The 22,172-nt window shown below is 37.8% G+C and overlaps 2 pseudogenes; both read right to left on the reverse strand.

The window, feature by feature from the left end:
* Positions 1–1,337: 1,337 nt before the first annotated feature.
* LOC144304753 (large ribosomal subunit protein eL42-like) lies at positions 1,338–1,662 on the reverse strand (annotated as a pseudogene).
* Positions 1,663–15,133: 13,471 nt separating this feature from the next.
* LOC144304754 (cytoskeleton-associated protein 2 pseudogene) lies at positions 15,134–21,188 on the reverse strand (annotated as a pseudogene).
* Positions 21,189–22,172: the final 984 nt, after the last annotated feature.

Raw genomic sequence — 22,172 nt, forward strand, 5'->3', positions numbered from 1 at the left:
CCAAGGTTGATCTTCAGTCTGCACTTGACATAGATCCACAGTATTTGACAAGAATGTTTACACCTTCATCCTGAAAACAGTTGCTTTGCTTAATTTCACGACACCTCGTTCCCTTGATTGTACTCACATTTCACTAGTCATTACTTTTCAATTTCTTTGACTGGTTTTTCCTCATTTTCCACCCAGTCCTTATGTGTTGGAAGCCCCACAGGTCAGCCCTTAGACCTATCGCCTTTTGATTTATACTCACTCCAAGGGAGAAACTCACTCCATCTCTTGGTTTTATCTTTTTTTTTTTTATATATTTTATTTATTTAGTCATGAGAGAGAGAGAGAGAGAGAGAGGCAGAGACACAGGCAGAGGGAGAAGCAGGCTCCTCGCTGGGAGCCCGATGTGGGACTCGATCCCGGGACTCCAGGATCAGGCCCTGGGCTGAAGGGCGCGCTAAACCGCCGAGCCACCCAGGCTGCCCATCTCTTGGTTTTAATTGTGGTTGCGGGCTCACTGCTTCCCAGTGTACCATCTAGTCCACAGTGCTCCCTCCTGACTCCCAGATTCATAGAGCTACCCAGCTACTTAACATCTCAAGACACCTGAAACTGAAATATAGTCAAATCCGATTTACTTTTCTCTCCAATTATGCTTCTCTTACCATCTCCCCATCTCCGCCCCCCTCCCCGCGCCCCGTAAGAAAACAGTGACCCTGACAGTTGCTCAGAATCCCAACATTAAAGTCAACTTTGGCTCTTTTCTTTCTCTTGTACCCCACATACAACTGGTCAGGACATGCTTCCGGCTCTCCCTCCCTCCCTCCCTCCCTTCCTTCCTTCCTTCCTTCCTTCCTTCCTTTTTCTTTCTTTCTTTCTTTCTTTCTTTCTTTCTTTCTTTCTTTCTTTCTTTCTCTCTTTCTTTCTTTCTTTCTTTCTTTCTTTCTTTCTTTCTTTCTTTCTTCTTTCTTCTCTTTCTTTCTTTTTCTTTCTTCTTTCTTTTCTCTTTCTTTTTTTTTCATCTTTTTTTGTCATCTCTCTCTCCCTCTCTCTCAAATAAAAAAAAATTAAAATAAAAAAACAAAACAACCCCAAATAAATAAATAAAATATTTTTTTATAAAGAGGGGGTGGTGCCCTGGGCGGCTCAGTGGCTGAGCATCTGCCTTTGACTCAGGACATGATCCCAGGGTCCTGGGATCGAGTCCCACATCGGGCTCCCAGCAAGGAGCCTGCTTCTCTCTCTGCCTGTGTCTCTGCCTCTCTCTCTGGGTCTCTCATGAATAAATAAATAAAATCTTTTTAAAAGAAAAGAAAGAGAGAACAAAGGCAATTCCAAACTTGCTCAACTTAGAGCTGGATCACTTGGCCCTTTCTCTTCTTATTCCCTCCTAGTTCAAATGCTTGCATCTCCTAATGGCCAGCATTCTCTTAGAGCTGCAGTTGGGCTCAACACATTGAAGCTTCAGTACAATCTTCTTTGTAGTTTTAGGGTTTTTCCGGGAAATCGGTTTAGTCTGCCCACCGTAGCCACTCTGCTTCCTGTCAGAGCGCCGCTTCCCCTGGGCCTACAGAGACTAGAGTCCCTGCCTTTCTTGTACTGTGTCACTTTGTGGGGTTGGTGCTTGCCACACTTCTTGCAAAAACTCCATCAGTTTTGAGGAATGTTCACCATGTTTGCGAGAGTACTATTGGCACGGAAAAAGCTCTATTTTTGAAGTAGATCATTATCCAACCACTTCTTTCTCCTTTTACTACTACCATCAAACCACCACAGCCTTCTGGTTAGGATTGTAAATAGTGTCCTGAAAGATGACCCTGCTTCTGCCCTTGTCTCTTTGTCACTTCTCTGCTCACAGCCTCTAATTCATCTCCCTGTAAACTCGAAAACCCAAAACAATCCAACCAAACAAAAGGGACCAACAGTGCACCTCGCAACGGTCTACAATGTGCTATACAAGCTCCTCTGATCACCCAAACCACATTTCTCTTACTTTTCCCCTACTCACTCTCCGCCAGGCAGGCAGGTGTGCTGGCTTCCTGTTCTTCCTTGAACATGCCCCTCAGCTGGAATTCTCTTGCTTCCCCATAAGGACTGCTCTCCACCTCCCTCAAGTATTTACACTGTGTCACCTTCCTAACGAGGCTTTCCCTGATATTCCCGTTTATAAATGCATTGCCCTTCTAGAGCATTCCCTAACCTACTTTCCTCCCTTAAGTTTCTCCACGGTGAATTACCATCCTACTTACTACATATTTATCATACTTGTTTATTTGTCTGTCTCCTCCCACTAAGATGTAAACTCATGTGTGTCTGTTTTATTCACTATGTGAATTCTATTTTTCATGAATGAATAAATGAATAAAACCATACGTAAATAATTAACAAAATGAATCATTTTGTTGTGTAAATGCATATACACTTATTTAATTAAGATGATTCTATCTCAGTCTGCCCCTTCCACTTACAAAACTTACACGGAGTACCGCAGGATCAGCAAACAGGTGCTTCCCTGTCGTGTGTCATCTTCTCAATTGCAGAGTTTAGGTACATGGCATGAGTATGCTGATGAGTCGTCTTTTCTTCACCTTAAATTTCATGGCACTTAGATTTCTGAATAATGTATTGATACTGTTAATCATAAATACATTATCTGTGGCTCTACATCTTATTTTGAAATATCTTAGACTAAGGGAATGAAGCACAATAGAATGTTGTATTTTCACTTGTTTCTGGTCTTATAATTAACTGTTTCACTTTGATTTTCTCATTATGGTAAAATAAAAATATAAAAAATAAATATACACATAGAAACATAAAAAATATACACACATATATAATATTTATGTAAAACATATGAAACAAAAATATGTTCATCTAAAAATCTCATCAAATGCATCTGATGTCTTATTAAGTCTATGTGTTATTAAGTCTATGTTCCAGGTAGAAACCTAAATTATTGATTACCAGAAGTAGTAAGGGGTAGGGATATGTTGCTTGCTACTGACCTGGCAGTTTTAAAAAGGATTGCATTGTCCTTACTAGATATGTTGTGGATCACCATAAAACAGATAAGGGTTGATTTGACCTTTGATTAAATAATCATATATAAATTTATGCAGACAGTGGCTATAGTCTCACCCCACTCTGTATTACTTAAGTGCACAATTAATAGGTATGTACAATTAAAAGAATGAAAACAGTGATAATGAGCTGAATACACCCTGTAATACCTACCAGCACCCTGACCTACTGCTTATCGGGGCAAAGATCCTATATTTACATTCTCATTATTTACTTAAGAGTTTGTGTAATTCACTGGTTAATAACTTAGAAATATGTCTTCAAAATCGTTCTCTCTGCAAATAGATCATGAAAGGAAAGTATTGCATTTGTAGGGCTAATTAATTGTCGGATCAAAATAAAATATTTATTAAAATTACATATTATCGATTTAATAGCAAATAATTAGTGTATAATTTTTTTTTCTTGGGATGAAGAAAAAAACTCAGTTTCCTAACTCTCTTCTAAGGTCATTACTGAAACATGGGATCAGTATTTGTAATTACAATATCATGAATACTTAAATTTCTCTCATGCTGGGAAAAGCCATGATAAGATTACAACTAGCACACTGATTTTGTTAACGACCTTTCAACTGGAAAACTCAAACTATCTTGCCTTAGAATGATGTGTTACTTTCTACTCTTCCTGAGAAACAGAAAAATCAGAGAAATCCCTGAGATCCAAGAATTTGCCATTTGCACAAAAGTCACAAGGGTAGTTGAAGCTTGTAAGTAATACATTCATGATCCAGTAAGCAAAACTACTGTTTCTGGTATGGACTCCATATACTCGCTCTCTTTTTTCATTTTTCTAGTTCATGGTTCTCTAAGTTTTCTCAACTGTAGGTACAATCTATAAAAAGAGAATGTAGACAAACTTTGTGTATGACAATGGGTATTGTAATTCCAGTGAAATTCAATTTCCTTCCATTCAGAGGGTTGCATAAACTCAGTTCTTCATGATCATGTAGAATGAAACCTGTGTCTTTGTGGATAATGCCATTCTGATTCACATCCCGTTTGCCTAACATAAATGCATATTGCCAATTATGTGTCCTTTAAAATATAAGAAAATGGAATCAGAAATGGATATGGAGCATCTTTGTGTATACCATCCTATTATTTAATTGTCTGTACACCATACATTTGAGACCTGATGATATACTGTATTTAATTTGTCTCACTGCACGCCCCACCATAGCAACTAGACTAAAGCATATGGGAAGAGGAACCTTAATGTCACTTGCAAGCACTTTCTCCAACCTGTCAGATCATCCAGTGCACTCTTTGGTTTGTTTCTTTTCTTATTCTGTGGTCCTTCTGTGGAGTAGAGTGACTATTAAATTACTTAACGATGGACACTAATGGCAAGGGCACTGACCAATCGGAACAGATAGAGCCACAGCGCGGTAGCAGGGGCCTGGAGCCTTATGCTGGATAGATGTTAACTTTCTCATTCCTATTATGCAGCGGTGGTCCTAGGGACCACTACAAAGGGGACAAGACAGCTAGGGTGCATTGAGGAGCTTGAGGCACTTACAATTACCATCCAATGCAGAAATAACTCAGTATTTTAATAATCACCATGATCATGTCGATGTGGTCTGTTGGCTAGCTCGTGACAATCTTACCCATTTCTAGGACTTTAACTAACATACTCCTCAGGTGACCAGCCAATCCCCAGATCTAGCTAGTTTGCGACTTCTTTTCAACGTAGACTTATATTTCCAACAATCTACCGGATAGAGTAAAAATGATATCTTGTTAAATCTTCCCACTCGATAAATCCAAAATTCAGTGGACTCTCTGCCTCTGTAATTCTCCAGTTGTCTTCTCTTTCCCTGCAAGAGCATCGCTATCCAGTCTAGCTTCTAGCCTAGGAACTTGAAGTCATCTCTAACTTGACCCTCTCCCTCATCTTCAGTGTCCTAATTGCCATCCTATTCCACCAGTTCTGCATCAGAAATAGCTCTGTCGGGATCCCTGGGTGGCGCAGCGGTTTAGCGCCTGCCTTTGGCCCAGGGCGCGATCCTGGGGACCCGGACGTCGGGCTCCCGGTGCATGGAGCCTGCTTCTCCTTCTGCCTATGTCTCTGCCTCTCTCTCTCTCTCTGTGACTATTATAAAGAAATTAAAAAAAAAGAAATAGCTCTGTCATTTATGGTCCTCCTCATTCCTACCCCCACAGTAGTGCAGGCACCCATACCTCTTGTTTATGTCATTGCAATAGTCCCAACTTCCCTCCCTACTGGCAGACTCCCACTTCCTATCCAGGGTTGAATGCACATGCAACTAGGATTTCTTCCCTGCCCAACAAATTTGAAGGTTCTGAATTGATCATTAACTCACTTCAAATTTCTACCCCTCAAATTTATCAACTGACCTTTGAAGCCTCCTTTTGTGCCCATATCCACAATACCCGAACATCTTGATCATCCATTCCATCAATTTCTACTTCCTGAGCTAAATTAATATTTTGTTGCCTTTATACCTTTGCTCCTGTAATCTCTTCTTCCTGGAAAGTCCCTCTTTTCTCTCCCTCCCCTGTCAAAATCTGTATTCCTTAAGCCTCACCTCGCCCAAGAATTCTTTCCCAATCTGATCAAAAATCAGTCACTTCCTAGTAAGTGTCCCACAAGGATCCTTTTAGTCTGCATTTGGCAGTGGTCTTATTATGCCTATTTTACTATTATTTTGGTTCACAAACTAAAAGCTTCTTGATATTTGGAACTATATCTAAAGGCTGGTAGTACCTAACATAGTATCTTATATCTTGTATGTACTTAATAAATACTTGTGGAGTGATTTGCAGCCCTCCCATCAAGACACAGTGATTCACTGTTTAGTATTTCCAAGCTGGGGCACCACGAAGCCTCTCATCCGAGTTTTATCTGTACAGTGAATCGGGGTCAGATACTAGCAAACTCCTTAATCAGCTGAGAAGGCATATAATTCAATTATTGCCAAATACCTCAGAGCAACACATATATTACATAAAAGTGGTTTGTTTTATGGATAAAAATATCTACCCCAAAGAAAATTTGTAGTCTATGCGATTAGATTAAAAAAAATACAAAACCAAGAAATATTACTTCCGCAATTCTGTTTTGTCTGTAGATATCCCATTTACAATCCTTTTGGCCCACACTCATCTTATAATTTGAACTGAAATCCTGCCTGGTCGAGGTCTGACTTCCTAACGTGCAAGGTTTATCAGTGGAATTAAGTCGTTTCTATAAAGTATAGCAGCAGTTCAAGAAGCCCCTTGAATTCCATTTTGCATCCGTTTACTGAGCAGATGCACTGGTGCTGGCATCAAGGGAAGGAAAAAGGTGAAGGATGTGTGACACCTGTCCTATGATCTCTTAGACAAGAACAGTTTGAGGCCAGAACACAGGAGAAACCCCTTTCCGAAAGATAATCTGAGATCTTACATTTGAATGGAGCCTCACATGGAAAGCCTTGCAGGGAGGAAATTGAGTCTTTTCCTATTTGCTGGGGAAACTTGTGTAGTATCTAAACCTTTCTCTAAGTGCTCACCATGTGCCAGATCCCGTTCTTGGTCCTGAGGGCAAACGTAACAAATACAATCACTGCTCAGAAGGAATTTGCTGTATCTCTGCTTATTTTCAAATTTTACTTCATAAAAGTAAATTTAACAATGATTTATTTGCAGCTGCAGTCCCTAGAGAAGTGAAAATAACTCACAAAGTACCACCCGTGGACTTTAGGTCTGATCTGAGTGTCTAATCGAGATTTATTGATGTCCGGCGTATAAATTCTGTGATGTATCCTATTCAAAAAAGAAAAGAACAACAACAGCAAAAACACACAAACAAACAAAAAACCAAAAATCAAAATTCTATGTGTTTTACACAAAGGCAATTTTACACAATGCCTCCTCCCTCCCCATTTAGCTAACATAATGGAGACTTACACCTGAGTTCTCCAAATCATTTTTCCCATCAATAATGCAATATTCACCTTAAAAAATTATTTTCCACCTCAAGGAACATATTTTCTTTTATTGTTGTGCACATGGTAATCAACAGTTAGCGAAAGTAGCAAACTGTCACCATATCATACATCATGACCATGTTTGGCTTATTTAAGGATCAATGGTCTTTGATTAACAATTTCCTCCCGAATTTCCAATCCGGATGACTTCATGCATATTTGAAACGTATGGTAAATATTTCACTATAAAATAAAGAATGATATCAAATTGCATTTGTTTAATTAAATTCCTTGCTGTCTGTTTTATTCAGATGTGTACACAATGCCATTTGTATGGAACGCTAAGTAAAAAGTAACAGTTAATATTGGGGGCTATTGCTATAAAAGTATGTTATCTTTTATATATATCACAGCATTACTTATTATCAGCTTCACACATAGCACTTTGCCTTTGATTTACGCAAACAACTGTAAATGTTTTATATATTTGTGAGGAAGTGAATGATATTAGACCATCAATCCATGGGGACTGCAAATCAGGAAAAAAAAAAGAAAGGCTATTACATTTCAGAAGCTGTTAAATCAGTTGTGCCCCCTGGCTGATTTTGTCAGCTATATTTGCTGTGGGTAAAACCGTTGATGCCGGGAATGCTGGAGCGGCCCTGAGAGTGTTGGAGAGTAAATAGCAGCAGAGTTGTAAACTGCACCACACATCTCACACTTACCGCATAAGCCCGGCTTACACTTTCCTCTGAATAAATCCAGCAGCTTTAAAAAGAGCAAGACAGAGAAATAAAGAAAAGGGGAGGGGACAAGCAGGCAAAATTGGGCCCATGCCTTCTGTCACTGCCTCCAGCTCTGGCCCCTCAGCAGGCTGCCAACAGGACACTGCTCTGCCAGTTGTAAATTTTAATTGGCCATCTGGGGAAAGCACAAACCACTGACTAGAGATTAATCAGCAAATTAACCTAGGCATAATACACATTTCCCCACGGACCCGCAGCAGCTCCAGGCTGGGCCGGAGCAGCCGGGGATGCGGGACGACTTGTGTAGAATGCTGTTGCTGCTCCCTGCCTTGCAGGGGAACATCTTCTCTGAGTCCTGAAATTCCCTTCCGTGTGACCTTTGTTAGTGCCCTGATTTGTATGGCAGTCGCAAAGAGCTTTTTTTTCTTCGTCGTCTTCTTCTTCTTCCTTTTTTTTTTTTTTTTTTTTGTAAAGTGCTAAACACAGATGGCGCAGGTACTGTGATTGCTGGAAAAAGTGTTGATGAATCAGTGCAAGTGACAACTTTTCTCTAGTGGGCTATTCACTTGGCTTGCTAAGGTACCTCCAGGAAGAAACAATGGTGTCCCTGGATTGTTACCAGCTTGGTGAATCACCCAGGGCATCACGTTTATTTAGGCAGTTTCTCGAGTGATGCTGTCTTTTCGTGGCCTCTGCACTGTAAAAGCAGATCTGGAAATAATACAGCCTCCGTCTTCAAGTCTAGGTCATAAAGAATTAATTTAAAAGCCAAATGTACACGTATATAGGATGGTATGGCCTCAGCTTTTTCAATGAACCGTCTTCTCATTAGCTCATGGCCATGCCCCAAGCTGAGCCAGGGAAAGAGGTGGCCACTAGAGGACAGATGTATATAGGGGACGGACACCAGGAGGGCAACGTGAGGGAAGGAAGGGAAATTTGGGGGGTTTTGATACAGAGTGGAAGTGAAAAGATGTGCCAAAAAAAAAAAAAGTAGTCTTTACACAGCTTTTGGAACAATGGAAGGGCTTTGTGCGTAATAAGGAAGCATCTTGAAGAGCCAGAGTGTCACGAAGACTCAGAGGTGATACCACAAAGCCCAAATAAAGGATACATTGAATAACCTTGTCTGAAGGGGACTCAGGGATATTGGAGGATGACATGGCTGGGGCAGACCGGGGAAGAACAGATTTTCCATCTTGTTATCAGCTGCATCTCTAGAAGCTAGCATAGTGCTTAGACATCGTGGTCTATTGTAGGCACTCAGTATTTTTCAGGGAAAGACATCTCCAGCTTTAATATAATTAGAAGCCCTTGTGATAGCAGACATGCCTACTATTGCCTTTCCTGTCTGTAGTCCAAGCTGGATGAGAAGCAGGCTGTATGATGAGCGTCTCTATTCAAACCACCTCTTGAGACACCAATTCATAGAGACCTAGGATATCACTTGGTGCAAAGATCCTGATCAAAACATGGGTGAGCTGGTCAAGTCAAATTCTCTTCCTGGGAACTTGGAAACTAGACACCAAAAGACTCAGTTAGTTAGCAATGGGCTATAACAAAAAGACTGTGATAACAGGACAAAAGACAAAGTGGGCGAGGCAGTGCTTTGGGGTCATGTGCGAGCAGAGGAAGGCAATGTGTTAAAGAAAAGAATGGAACCAAATCGCCAGAAGAAGCAGCCTGTCTCGGTTCCGTATTTTCTGAAACCCACCTCTACTTCATCTCCTAGCCTCTGATTTTATGTGATTTGAGTGAGATTACATGGCATTCTGATCATTGCAACCAAAAGAAGCTTGATCAGAACAACCATAAATAGTAATAGCACCATCATAAGCCAATGGTCTGAAAAGACAAATAAAACTAGTAACTGTCCCCCACCACTTCCAGTAAGTGAACAGAATTCAGGAACTCTGAAGCATGCTGGTCATTTTCAGAAATACAAGTCATGGTGGGTTATTTTATACGGCTCTGCTCTGACCCACCACTAAATCACACAGACCCATTTCACCTGCCTCTGGCAAAATAGATAGATTCTTTCCTTTCACAACCAGGTATGGATTTCTTTCTGTTTTATTACATTATTGCAAGCAATGCTGCCTGCCAAACCGCATGCCCTTAAACTGAAATGGCTTCTGGCCAAGCGCTGGATTATCTGTGACAGTAAATCAGTCAATATGCACGGCCTAGAGACCATAGCAGTTAAATAGATGTCTTTGGCTTCGGGTGGGGAAACCTTCCCTCAAATACCCAACTCCGCTCCTTTTAAGGCCTTTGAAGAAGGCCTTTTATTTAAATAGTATTTTGAGTCACCCCGCAGTTTATCCTGAGGTTTGAGATGGAATATAAAGGCAAAGGAAAAGAGAAAAGAGAGTAGGCAACAGTTCTGGATTAAGCACTGAATGTGGTAACTGATAAAAGGGAAAAATGTTAGAGTCATTTGGAATTTGTAATATCAAAAAAAAAAATGCTTTTAAAAGTGTTGAAAGGTCTGGTGTCTCCCCACCGCATCGGACTTAAATGTTCTGGCTGTATAGACTACCTACTGGAAATAATTTCTAACTCAACAGTCATTGGAGAGTATAGTCAGTATTTTCAGTGTGCACTGGCGGACGGATTTCTTTATCTCCTCTGGGAGGGATATGATCCAAAGGTTAGAACAGGCTCAAATAAATTCTGTTCAGTTTGTGTGGTCTCCTCTGAATTATTCCAAAGCCTTCCTGTCTAGCATCAACTCTGTTCCTCGACTTCATGTTATCTCAATTATATAAATGAAAAATTGGAGGAAATTATATTTACTCATTTGTAAAGGCTTGAGAGATGCTTGACAAGAAGATCACTGGAATACAAAAGTACAGAATAGTGTCTGATAATAACGATACTATCGATCACCTATTGTTATGCTTGCACATAGCTTTCCACACAGCATATACTTTAACAAAATAAAGAGGAAAGAGAGTCATGGTAATATTTCTAGTTGCTGTATTTCACTTGTCTAAATATCTTAAAATAACTTGCAATCTTATATTATTTTATCATTACATCTAAAACTAAAATAGTTTCCTGGGGAAGATCTCATACAATGTTGCTAAGATGTACCAATGGAGTCAAGGAAGCGAAGTACACAAGAGTCAGGTAAGTAATGGAAGATTAATTCACAACAGTGCCTACTACACAAAGTTTGATGTATATTTATATATATGATGTGCTTACAAGAGTGACTTACAAAGTCCTTCAGAGGAGGCTTCTTCCTCTTTCCTCATTTCCTACCACGTTCTATGTATCTCATCCCCCAGCCACCTGGAAATTTTCTGCTTCTGCAACACATCATGGCTTTCTAGGACTAAATATCTTGCACATGCTCTACTGCCTAACAGGCCCCTGACATCTTTCATTTCTCCTTACCTAGAAAACTCCCACTCATCATCTTCAAGATCTTGGTGGCATGTTGCTTTGTCACCTTCATGGAGAGTTAGTTGTTTTACCCTATAGACTCCAACAGCACCTTGGCCATACTGCCGTACCATTGCTTTAATTTTTATAACATTTTACATTGAGATTTGTCTGTTCACATATGTCCTCTCAACTAGGGTGTGAACTCTTTGTGGACGAAGCTCAACACCCAGCACAGTATTCCATATAAAGTAGACACTCCACGAAATGTTTGGTAAAGGAGAACACTAATGAACTACTTGCAGCAATGGTAGCATTAGGGACACAGGCAAAGATCCTCCATTTTCTGAATGGAGCTCAGGACCAATCTTGTTTATCTTGATATTTCAAGTATAATTAAAGAAGGCCTTGGCTTTCATAGCTTCTGTGATTTTATCAACGTTTTTTGGAAATAATGTCAGATGGTTAAATGTATAATTAAAGTTGGCTTTGTTTTTCAAAGCTTAGAGTTGTTTTCTTTTCTTTCTTTTCTTTTCTTTTTTCTTTTTTTTTTTACAAACTGTGTTGAGAATAATACATATGTAATGAAATATTCTGAATTTAAGTTCACAATTCATTGAGCTTTGCTAGGTGTATATACCCTATAACTAGTGTAACTCACACCCCCATCACAATATAGAACATTTCTGTCACCCCAAAAAGTTTCCTTCTACTCTTTTGCATTCAGTCTGCTCCAGGCCACTACCCCAAGCAACCACTACTCTTAATTCTATAACTAGAACCCAATGTAAATGGCATCATAAGTGTATGCATTTTCCTGTCTTACCTTTTTGCTCAAGTGGTTGTGCGTATCATTGCGTTATTCATTTTTATTGCTGAGTAATATTGTATTATATGAGTAACATTTTTCTTATCCATTCTCCAAACAACATTTGAGTTATTACTAGGTTTTAGCCATTATGAAGAAAGCTGCTATGAATATTTGTGTATAAGTCTTTCTGTTATTATTACTTTTTAATTTCTTACCTAGAAGTGGAACTGCTAAGTCATGTGAAAACGTATATTTAGCTTTATAAGAAATTGTCAACATGTTTTCTTCAGTATTTGTACCATTTTATACTCCCACCAGAAATTTTTGAGAGTTCCAGTGGCCTTCAGCCTAATCAAATCACTACTGATGATTATTTGTTTGTTTGTTTGTTTGAGAGAGGATAGAAGGAGAAGGAGAGAAGCAGACTCTTCACTGATCAGGGAGCCTGACTTGGGGCTTGATCCCACAACCCTGAGGTCATGCATGACCCTACCCAAGGACAGATGCCCAACAAACTGAGCCCCCCAGGTGCCCTTTGACTATCTTTTTTAATTCCAGCCAATCTATTAAGTGTGAAAAGATACCTCATTGTGGTTCCACTCTGAATTGCCCTGCTGACTAATAATATTGAAGATTGTTTCATGTGCCTGTAGGCCATTTGAATATCTTTTTCAAATTCTTCCCACTTAAAACACTTGTCCATTTCAGGAAAGTAGAAGAGGTAGTAGGGATCTCCCTATCACTAAGTTGTGTAGGTTCTCTCTGTGGTCTACATGTAAGTATGTTGTCAGATACACATGTATTGAAAAATTGTCTCTCAATCTGAGGCAAGCCTTTTCAATTTACTGATGTTGTCTTTTGATCTATTGTCTTTTCTGGATTAATATTAATGCATATTCATGAAATGAGATAGAAGCCATTTGAATATGCAATTGTTCCCACACCATTTATTGAAAACTCTGTAATTTCACCTGTTGAATTAGGTTGGCACCTTGTTGAAAATGACTTGACCAAAGATGTGTGGGTGAATTTTTAGAATTTCTAGTTACCTGTATATCTACCTTCCTACCAATGCCACACTATCATGATTACCATCGCTTTTTTGCTGTTTTTCTGTTTTCTATTGTTTCACTGATTCTAGTCATTAAAGCCTTGCAAATAGGCTTTAAAAGTCCTCCAAAGTTATTCTTTTTTTTTAACTATTGTTCTCTATGGTTCTCAATATTGCTATATATTTTCATTTCAAACTTATAGTAAGTTCTTAGTTTCTTTTTTTTTTAAGTTCTTAGTTTCTACAAACTGCTTACTGAGATTATCATTAAGCTTGTGCTGAATCCATAGGCTATTTTGAGAAGAATGGACATGTTAACAGCATTGAATCTTCCTACACATTTTCAGCTAAAATTATTCCTACGTATCCTATGTTTTTGATGCACTTTTCCAGATTTCATTTTCCAATTATTTGCTGTTAGATGCATACAACTGAATTTTATTTATTGATGCTACATTTTGTGATCTTGATAAATTCATTGATTCTTTCTAATACTTATTTGTAGATTATTTAGGACTTCCTACATAGATAATCATGCCATCTACAAATAGAGACGTATTTTGCCTTTCTAAGGCTTAAGTTTCTTTTTCTTTTCTTTTCTTTTTTTTTTTTTTTTTTTTTTTTTTTTTTTACCATTATTGTGCTGGGTCTCCAATACATATTGAATAGAAATAGTAAAAGTTGCATTCTTGCTTTGTTCCTGACCTTAGGAGTAAAGTATTTCATCTTTCAACATTAAATATGATGTTTTATTTGTAGGTTTTAAAAGGTGCCCTTTCTTGGGTTGAGAAAGTTGTTTTCTATATCGCAGTTCCTAAGAGTTTTTATTTTATTAGGACACTGTTAAATACTTTTTATGCATCTAGTGAGACGATTTTATTGTTTTGAATGATTATGAAATACTACACCAATTTTGAATTTATGGGATAAACTTATATGGTCATAGTGTATTCTTTTCTTTTATATATTGCTGAATTGATTTGCTAATATTTTGTTGGGGGATTTTGTGTCTATATGTCTGAGGAATACTTGTAATTAATTATCTGATATTGTCTTCTAGGTTTTGGTGTTAGGTTTATGCTGGTTTCATAAAATAAAGGAAGCATTCATTTTTTTCTCTATTTTCTGAAAGAGTTTGTAAGATCATTAAAATTCCTTCTTTAAAATTTAGATAGAATTTACCTGTAAAGTCATCTTGCTCCAGAGTTTCTTTATGGAGGAGTTGTTTTATTTTTTTAATCCAGATTTTTCAGTAGATGTATAGTTATTCTGATTTTCTATTTCCACTGTGTCAATTAGGGAAATTAGTGCTTTTTAAGAAATTTCTCATTGTAGTTATTTAATGTGACATAAAGATATTCAAAATATTATCTTTTTTATTTTAATGTCTGTAGGATCTGTAGTAATATTCTCTTTTTTCATTCCTGACATTGTTGGTTTTATCATAGTTAGTTTTATCTAAGTATAACCAATTTTAGTAATTTTTTCAGAGAATCAACTTTGAGTTTGGTTAGTTTTCTATACTCTTTTCCTTTTTCCTACTGTGTTGTTTTTCCCATTATCTTAATTTATTTTTTATTTCATGCAATTTGGGTTAAATTTAGTCTTTACTCACATTTATGAAGTATGAACACCAAAATATGGAAGTCTTCATTTTGCAATATATACAAATATGAAAACATTAGTGGTAATAGTTCTTCATATATTCTACATACAAGACCTTATAATATATATGATGGACAAATATCCTCCCCCATTTTGTGGGTTATCTACTTTCTTGATAGTCTTTCAAAGCACAAAAGAGTTTTATTTTGATGAAATCCAATTTACCCTAGTTTTTCTTTCATTGCTTGTGCTTTTTGTGTGATAACTAAGAAACTAATGCCTATTTCAATATCATGAAGGTTTGCACCCACGTTTTCTTTATTATTTTATTATTAATTTTAAATTATTTTTTAGACAGGAAGAGAGAGAATCTTAAGCAGGCTCCATATCCAGTGCAGAGGTTGATTTTACAACCCTGAGGTCATGGTCTGAGCCAAAATCAAGAGCCAGACACTTAAATGACTAAGCCACCCAGGTGCCCCACACCTACATCTTATTTTAAAAAATGTATAGGTGCTTTAACTTACAGGTTCTCTTAAATCTAGGTCTTTAATTAGTTTTGAGTTAATTTTATTTTTGGTGTGTGGTCCAACTCCATTCTTTTTCACATGGCTACCGAGTTTTCCCAATACTATTTGTTGAGAAGGTGAGAGGTTCAATACATGCATGGCATATCCAATTTTTGGTTTTGGTATCTGGTTATTAAGTATGACCAATATTTCTTCTTTTGGGCTCCCCTCATCAATCAAGTTTAGGCATTCAGAAGTTTGTTTACTTTTTCAGTAAATAATCTTTGCTCATCTTCTCCTACCATGGTAGTCCAAAAGGACTCAACTGAGTATTCATTTAGCCGGTCAGGCTCAGGCTGGGTACTACTGAGCTAGAAGGCCTTTTCAGCACTTTTCTTTTGCCAGCTTTCCACTCACTCAAAGGAGCTTTTTCTTTTCTTTCTTCTACTGTTTCATTGGGCTGAGCTGATTTATCAATAGTTGCTTTTGCTACAGTGTGTCTTCAAGGGTCAATCCTTTTTGACTTCTGTATCATTTTAGTGTTAGAAGATGAAGCAGGCCTGGCTACAATTTCAGATGTCAGGCTTCTTGACAGTACCTTCTTTCTCCATGCATCCTGAGAACTGGTTTTGGCACTAGGTGAAACCATGTTTGATTGTAGTAATTCTTTCTCCTGAGGCCTTTTCCGGAATGTAACATTGGCAGTGGTTCTCCTGATGCCTTATTTTGCAGCATTCTGAGCACTGTTGTGGTGACTTCTGATAGGACCCACAGCCCCTGTCAGTCCTGAGAGGTAGCGCTCACAAGTGGTGGTCATCATGTTTGGGGCTCTGTCACTTCTCACTGTCACACTGTGGGTGTCTGTGGGCAGAGGCTCTGGGGCTTTGGAGACAGGAGCTGAAATGTCTTCATTGTTGCAGAACTCTCATTTCTGACTTTCTAAATGAATTAATCTTAAACTAAACAATTTAGCCACGGTAAGACCCAAGCGCAAGCTTCTTGGACATGTTAGCATCTTGCTTTGGTTTTTCTGTAGATATTTGTCTCTTTTTATTGTTGTTTTTAAGATGAAATACTTGGCTTAATGTCATGTGTTGATTTTGAGGGTCATCTTTAATTGGCACCAACTGTCCCATTTATCCTCAAAATTATGGGGGTCAATTGTTACTGTTGAATTGCTTAATTTATTATAAAGTCTTAAAGGAATACCATTTCCCCCATTGTTATATTATTTTTGTTCCCAGGAGGTCTACTGACATTTTCTTTACCAGATATTTTTGTTTTAAATTTCAAAACTTTTGTCTCTTCCTGGACCTGACCTTCAGAGTTCATCACTCTCTGGTCTCTACTACTGGATGTGTGATTTTCCTATTTGTAGGCAAAAAAAGGTTTTTCAATATATGTTCCTTGAGTTTTTGTCTTCTTTGTTCTCTGAATGCGGGCTAGGGGCAGCTGCAACTCCTAGGGCTGGAGTGCTCAAGGTTTACTTGAGGGGGATTCCTCTTGGCTCTGATAGTCTGGGACCATGCAAACCAAGGCCTATCTTTGTATTTTTTTAGGTCCCTTTTAATTTCTTTCAATGATGTTTTGTAGTTTTTGGTATGTTCAACTCATGTACTTTTGTTGTTGTTCTGGTTGTTGTTAAATATATTCCTGAGGATTTATTTTTGATGGTATTGCAAATAGAATGATTTCATTTTCAGATTGTTCAGTGCCAGTGTATAGAAATACTATTGATTTTATATCCTGCCAGGTTGCTGAACTCATGTATTAGGTATAATAGCTTTCCTGTGGATTCTTTAGGATTTTCTATATGAGTTCATGTCATCTGCAAATAGAGATAGTTTCATTTCCTCTCCAATTTGGATGCATTTTATTTATTTTTCTTGCTCAATTGCACTGGCTAGAACTTCTAGCACAAAAATGAATACAAGTGGAGATATTGGACATCCTTGTCTTATTCCTGATCTTAGAAAACTTCAGTCTTTCAGCATTAAATATAATGTTAGCTATTGGTTTTCTGTAAATACTCTTTATGGAGTCGAGGAAGTTTTCTTCAATTTCTACAAAAATAAATGTATTTTTATTATGTAAGAGTGTAGGATTTTGTCAAATGCATTTTCTGAAACTGTTGAAATTATATGAACTTTGTCCTCTACTCTAATTTGATAGTACTCAGCCTCCAAATTCTTTCTCCCCTGAAGGCCTTGTAACTACTTGGTTTTAATCTTTGTAGAGTGAAAATGAGGTGGGAGGGTTCTAAACTCCAAGATGAAGCCTTTTGGCTGTCTTAGATGGATAACCAGGATTTTCAAGAAACATTAAAAGACATCTCATCCCTCTTGCTCAGCTGGACTTCCAACATAGGAATTATCTCACCCAAATTAGTTTTCACAATCCTCTGATGCTGCCTCAATCCAGAACAATGGATTAAAATTGACCAATTGGAGTTAAGAAGAACCAATATTAAATCCATTGTGTACATTGTTTTAAATGTTCACAGTGAATGAGAGCTGACTTTCTTGTAAATGCTTACATATACAAGATCCAGTTTTTACGAACAAGAATTTCAGTAATAACCAATAATGTGATTAGCTTGTATGACAAAAAGAGAAGGGAAAAAAATCTTGAACTTGTAGGCTATGTGGCTATGTTAGTATCTAATATCCGTATCAAGGCAGGTAACAATCCTCTCACACATAACATCAGTCAGGTGGTCATGCCTGAAGGTACGTGTACTCTCCTGGACTTTACAATAGATGAATAACATAAAGAATTACCAAATGTTCAGAATAAACTAAATAAGATGGTTTATGTTCTAGTAAATTGTGTCAAAGAAAAAATGGCTGAAAGAGCTGTGTATTTTAGCCTATAGAAATGAAAAACTAGAGTAGTGACTAGTGAATATATGATTTTAAGGATTCAACCTTTCAAAAGATTGTTGTGTGAAAAAGAAAATAGTCCATGTTATCCTGACTGCCTCAAAGGTTAGAACTAGTACTAATCAATGGACAGAGACAAGCAGTCATTCACTATATGGAAGAACTCTGTAATTATACTTGTATACCAACAGTAAAGTAGTTTTCAAAAATGACTTGAAAGAGGGTAGTAAGTGAATGAAAGCTATACTAAGGTTTTATCAAGCCATGATAAAATGAAAGGCAGTTTGTGTGCCGGTGAGAATTTAGGAGAGTGTTGGAAGTGGGAGGAATATAGAAATAGAATCACTCTGATGCTCCCACGAGTATGTTGCTCAATGAAGTGGTCATCTATTCGGTTCACAAAGTCACCTAGCTGACCTTATGTGAAACCAAATACACGCATACAGAGTTAAATTCACACAAACAGATTATGCCATGATCACAAATCACAGATTGTCAATGGATGACTTAGAAAGGACAACTGCAAGAGCAGCAAAATGGGCATTTGGAGTCTCAGGCACCCTCAAAGAAGCATGGACCCTGCAGCATGTGTACTGATTCCTTTTTCTTTCCTCTGAAGTTTAACCCTCAAGAATAAAAAAAATACAGCTCTGTAACTTTTGTGTTGAAGACAGAGACTTTATAATAACATTCCTTTAAATACAATTGAATTCAGACCTTCCAAAATGGCTAGAGAATCTCACATTGGAAAGAGCATCAGCCCTGACTGTTCCATCTCTAGTTCATCAAGGTTGATCTTCTCCTTAGGGATCTCACACTAATCCCTCTGCCACTATTACACAGGCTCAGGAGGTGCAGCTTCTTTGAGTCTGCTCATGCCAATAATGGACACATGAATTTGCTCTTAATCCAACAATAATGCACTTAAGAACAGTCTGCTAGAATAAGTCAATATTTTCTGAAAGCTATGTTCATAGGATTGAAAAGTACATGGCATCTAGCTATAATTTTCTTTTTAGGTATCTGTTACCTGAAGGATATTTTAGGAAGATGGAGTGATATCATTTATTTAATTTGTTGACACTTATAGAGTGTATTTTTGAATATTTCTCTGAATCATTTTTTTATTGGAGCCACACACCTAACGTTCAAATCCTAGCGCTGCCTCTTAGAAGCTGTAAGCTATTTCAATTATACAACCTTGGTTAAATTACTTAATGTTGTAATCCCAATACCCTCAATCTGTAAAGTTATAAGGATAAGAACACCTGTTTTGAAGGGTTATTGTGTGAATTTATTAAGTTGATATGTGCAGGGTACTTAGAACAGTGCCTAGAGAATTATACATGCTCAATAAATGTAATACATATCAAAAACATTCATTGAGTACCTATATCTATAACACAGAGGTTGATTGGAGTCACACTTTCTTTTTAATATCTCTCAATGAATTCCAGGTGTTCTTACATTCTCCTCACTCATCTCTTACTTAGGTGTTCAGCTATGGCTGTTCTTCCTTTATTTCTCACAAATCCTTTAAAAAAGAAAAAATAACATATTTCTTCTTCCAGATTTCCATAGTTTCCTTCTCCAAAGTATCATGCCTTTGTATGTGTATCAAGTTTTCCACACTGTTTTGGGGAGATGGAGGAAATTTACATATAGAAATGCAAAAAAAAAAAAAAAAAAAAAGATTAAAAAGTGGATATCCTGTCTTTTAAAAGCCATTCATTGGCTTTTCTGATATGGTGCCCAGCCACTCCCAATCTCCACACTCTCCTCTCCCTTTTCAGGCCAATAACCATGACAGCAAAAGCAAGCAATTAAAAAATATTCCTCTCATATTTGAATACCAGAGAAATTCAATCTCTCCAGCCCAAATACCCACAAACTCAGCTCCAGGGCAACACAGACAAGGTGAAGTTGAAATGATTATTTATACAGTCTGATGGATCTCTTTATTAGTGACTTTTTCTTCTCCCAGGCTTCATCTGAAGGGAGAAGGGCTTTTAGTCCTCTTGTTACATACATAATGGAATTTCTCTAGATCTTCTAAGAGAAATCATGATAAAAGAAATGATTTCTAATTGCATCTGAACCTTTACACAAACTGACAAAGTTTTCCTTCCGTATATATATATATATATATATATATATATGTATATATACATATATATATACATATATATATATCATTGTATTGATATTGTATCAATACAAGTGTGCCTATTGTGTCATTCAATCTCATATTAAAATTTGGTGCTTTTTAGACTCGAGGCTGGGGTAAAATTAGACACAGTCAAGGGACTCGGCAATTCTTCATTGCTGGCAGTAGCATTCAGATCATGGTTATGAACATGTTGGAGTAAGTTCAGATCTAGCCATATAAAGTATCAGGAATCAGCAGAGCTGGGTTGGGTCGGTTCTTCTACTATCTCAGAAGCCTTATAAAGTCTCTGAGCTCCACTGGGGCCTGTATTGTAGCCTCTGTACTATATCAGTTTCACATTTCCAATTCCCTATATTTTCCCAAACACAAAGGGAATCATACTAAAGGGAAGCAGCTTGTATAGCAGAAAGTGCATGAGTCTTAGAGTCAAATTGAGTTATAATCCAATGTCTATCTTTGGACATTTATAATCAATAATTATTCTCTTGCCACATTTTTGTGAGGATTAATGGAAATAATACACATGAAGATTTTGGCACAAAATGTCAAGTTTTTTAAGTTATAGAATTAGGAATGATAGATTGTTTAGGTGTTTGTTTGATCTTTGAGATAGGGACTTGAATCTAACCAAATTCCGAGGAAATCTGAATCTCCAAAACAAAACCATTTTAAAGGAAACATTATTTATAAAACTTGCTGGTCATATGAAAATATGTTAAAATTTTAATCACATTGCCTGCAATACAAACTAAAATTATATCCTTAAAAAAAAAAAACAAAAAAAAATAATGTCCTTTTTTTATATTACTTCTTTATGATATAGCAAAATACATCATTAGCAGTCAGAGTGAATGCAATTAGTCTACATTGCACTTGAGATTAATACATTCTTTCATTGAAGGGGCTCTGCTACGATTTGTCCAAAAGGTGAAATGATTATCCACAGTGTGCAGCTGGGAATGCTGCTGTACAGAGGTGCAGTGCTTTTCAGTTCTACCAAGGCATGCGTCATCGTATTATAGGAGCCTAAACCACCAACTTCACTGTCTAAACTTGAGTTGAGATGTTCAATTAAAACCACCGCTCTTTTTGGGCTCCTTGGTATTTTGGGGATGGAGAGAGTCAAATAGATATTCTCATGAGAGAATACTACACACTTGTGTGGAATGGGAATATGGCCTATTTTTTAAAATTCCCCTCAGACTGCCATGCAATGAAGCATGATGAATTTAGACACAATGAATTTAGAACAAAACTCCATACTGAGCAGCCTCCTTGGACGCAGTCCCTACCCTCAGGACTCACTGGGTGGGCTGACCTCATGGGAACATGTCTTCATTACCACTGACCATCTGGTGCCCCTAACCCAGGACCACCAAACACAAACGACCAAGAATTTCTAAAGCTTATCCTCCAAACTTAAGAGCCTCATCCTTCCTCTGCTGTAAATGGACTCACCAGGATGTAGATTTCCAGAAAATAATTTTATTTGTAACCTAGTTGAAAGTTCTCCCACATGGGTCCACTGAGGACTCTCCAACTGTCTCCCTCAACAGTGGCTATGCTAGTTCTATTCTACGCCCACGGGCAAGTCGTCCTCTGTCCCCTCGAGTTTCTCTCTTAGCCCCTGCCTCCTCTCTAATGCAGCTATCTTGAGTAATGCCATATAGTTCTTTATTTTCACCCATCGCTGAATAGGCCAGAGGTTTTCAGGGAGACAGAAACTGCATCAGTTATCTTAGCAGAAGAAAATGAGACAGAACTGCCAACTGGCTATTAGAAAATGAAAAAGGCAAGAGGAGGAGGACACTTTGTGTGTTAAACCAAGGTTAGGGGAGCAAAGGGGGTCAATGAAGCTCAGAGGCCCGGAGGAGAGCCTGCAGAGCGGGGACTCGGACTTCTGAGGCTGAAGCACGGTCTGGCTGATTCTGAGTTTTCTGAAAGGAATGTACTGAGGCTGGTTTTAAATAGCACAGAAAAATTGCAGGCTGCAGTG

The sequence above is a fragment of the Canis aureus genome, chromosome 34 (genome assembly GCF_053574225.1).
Source record: "Canis aureus isolate CA01 chromosome 34, VMU_Caureus_v.1.0, whole genome shotgun sequence".
NCBI classification, from domain to species: Eukaryota; Metazoa; Chordata; class Mammalia; order Carnivora; family Canidae; genus Canis; species Canis aureus.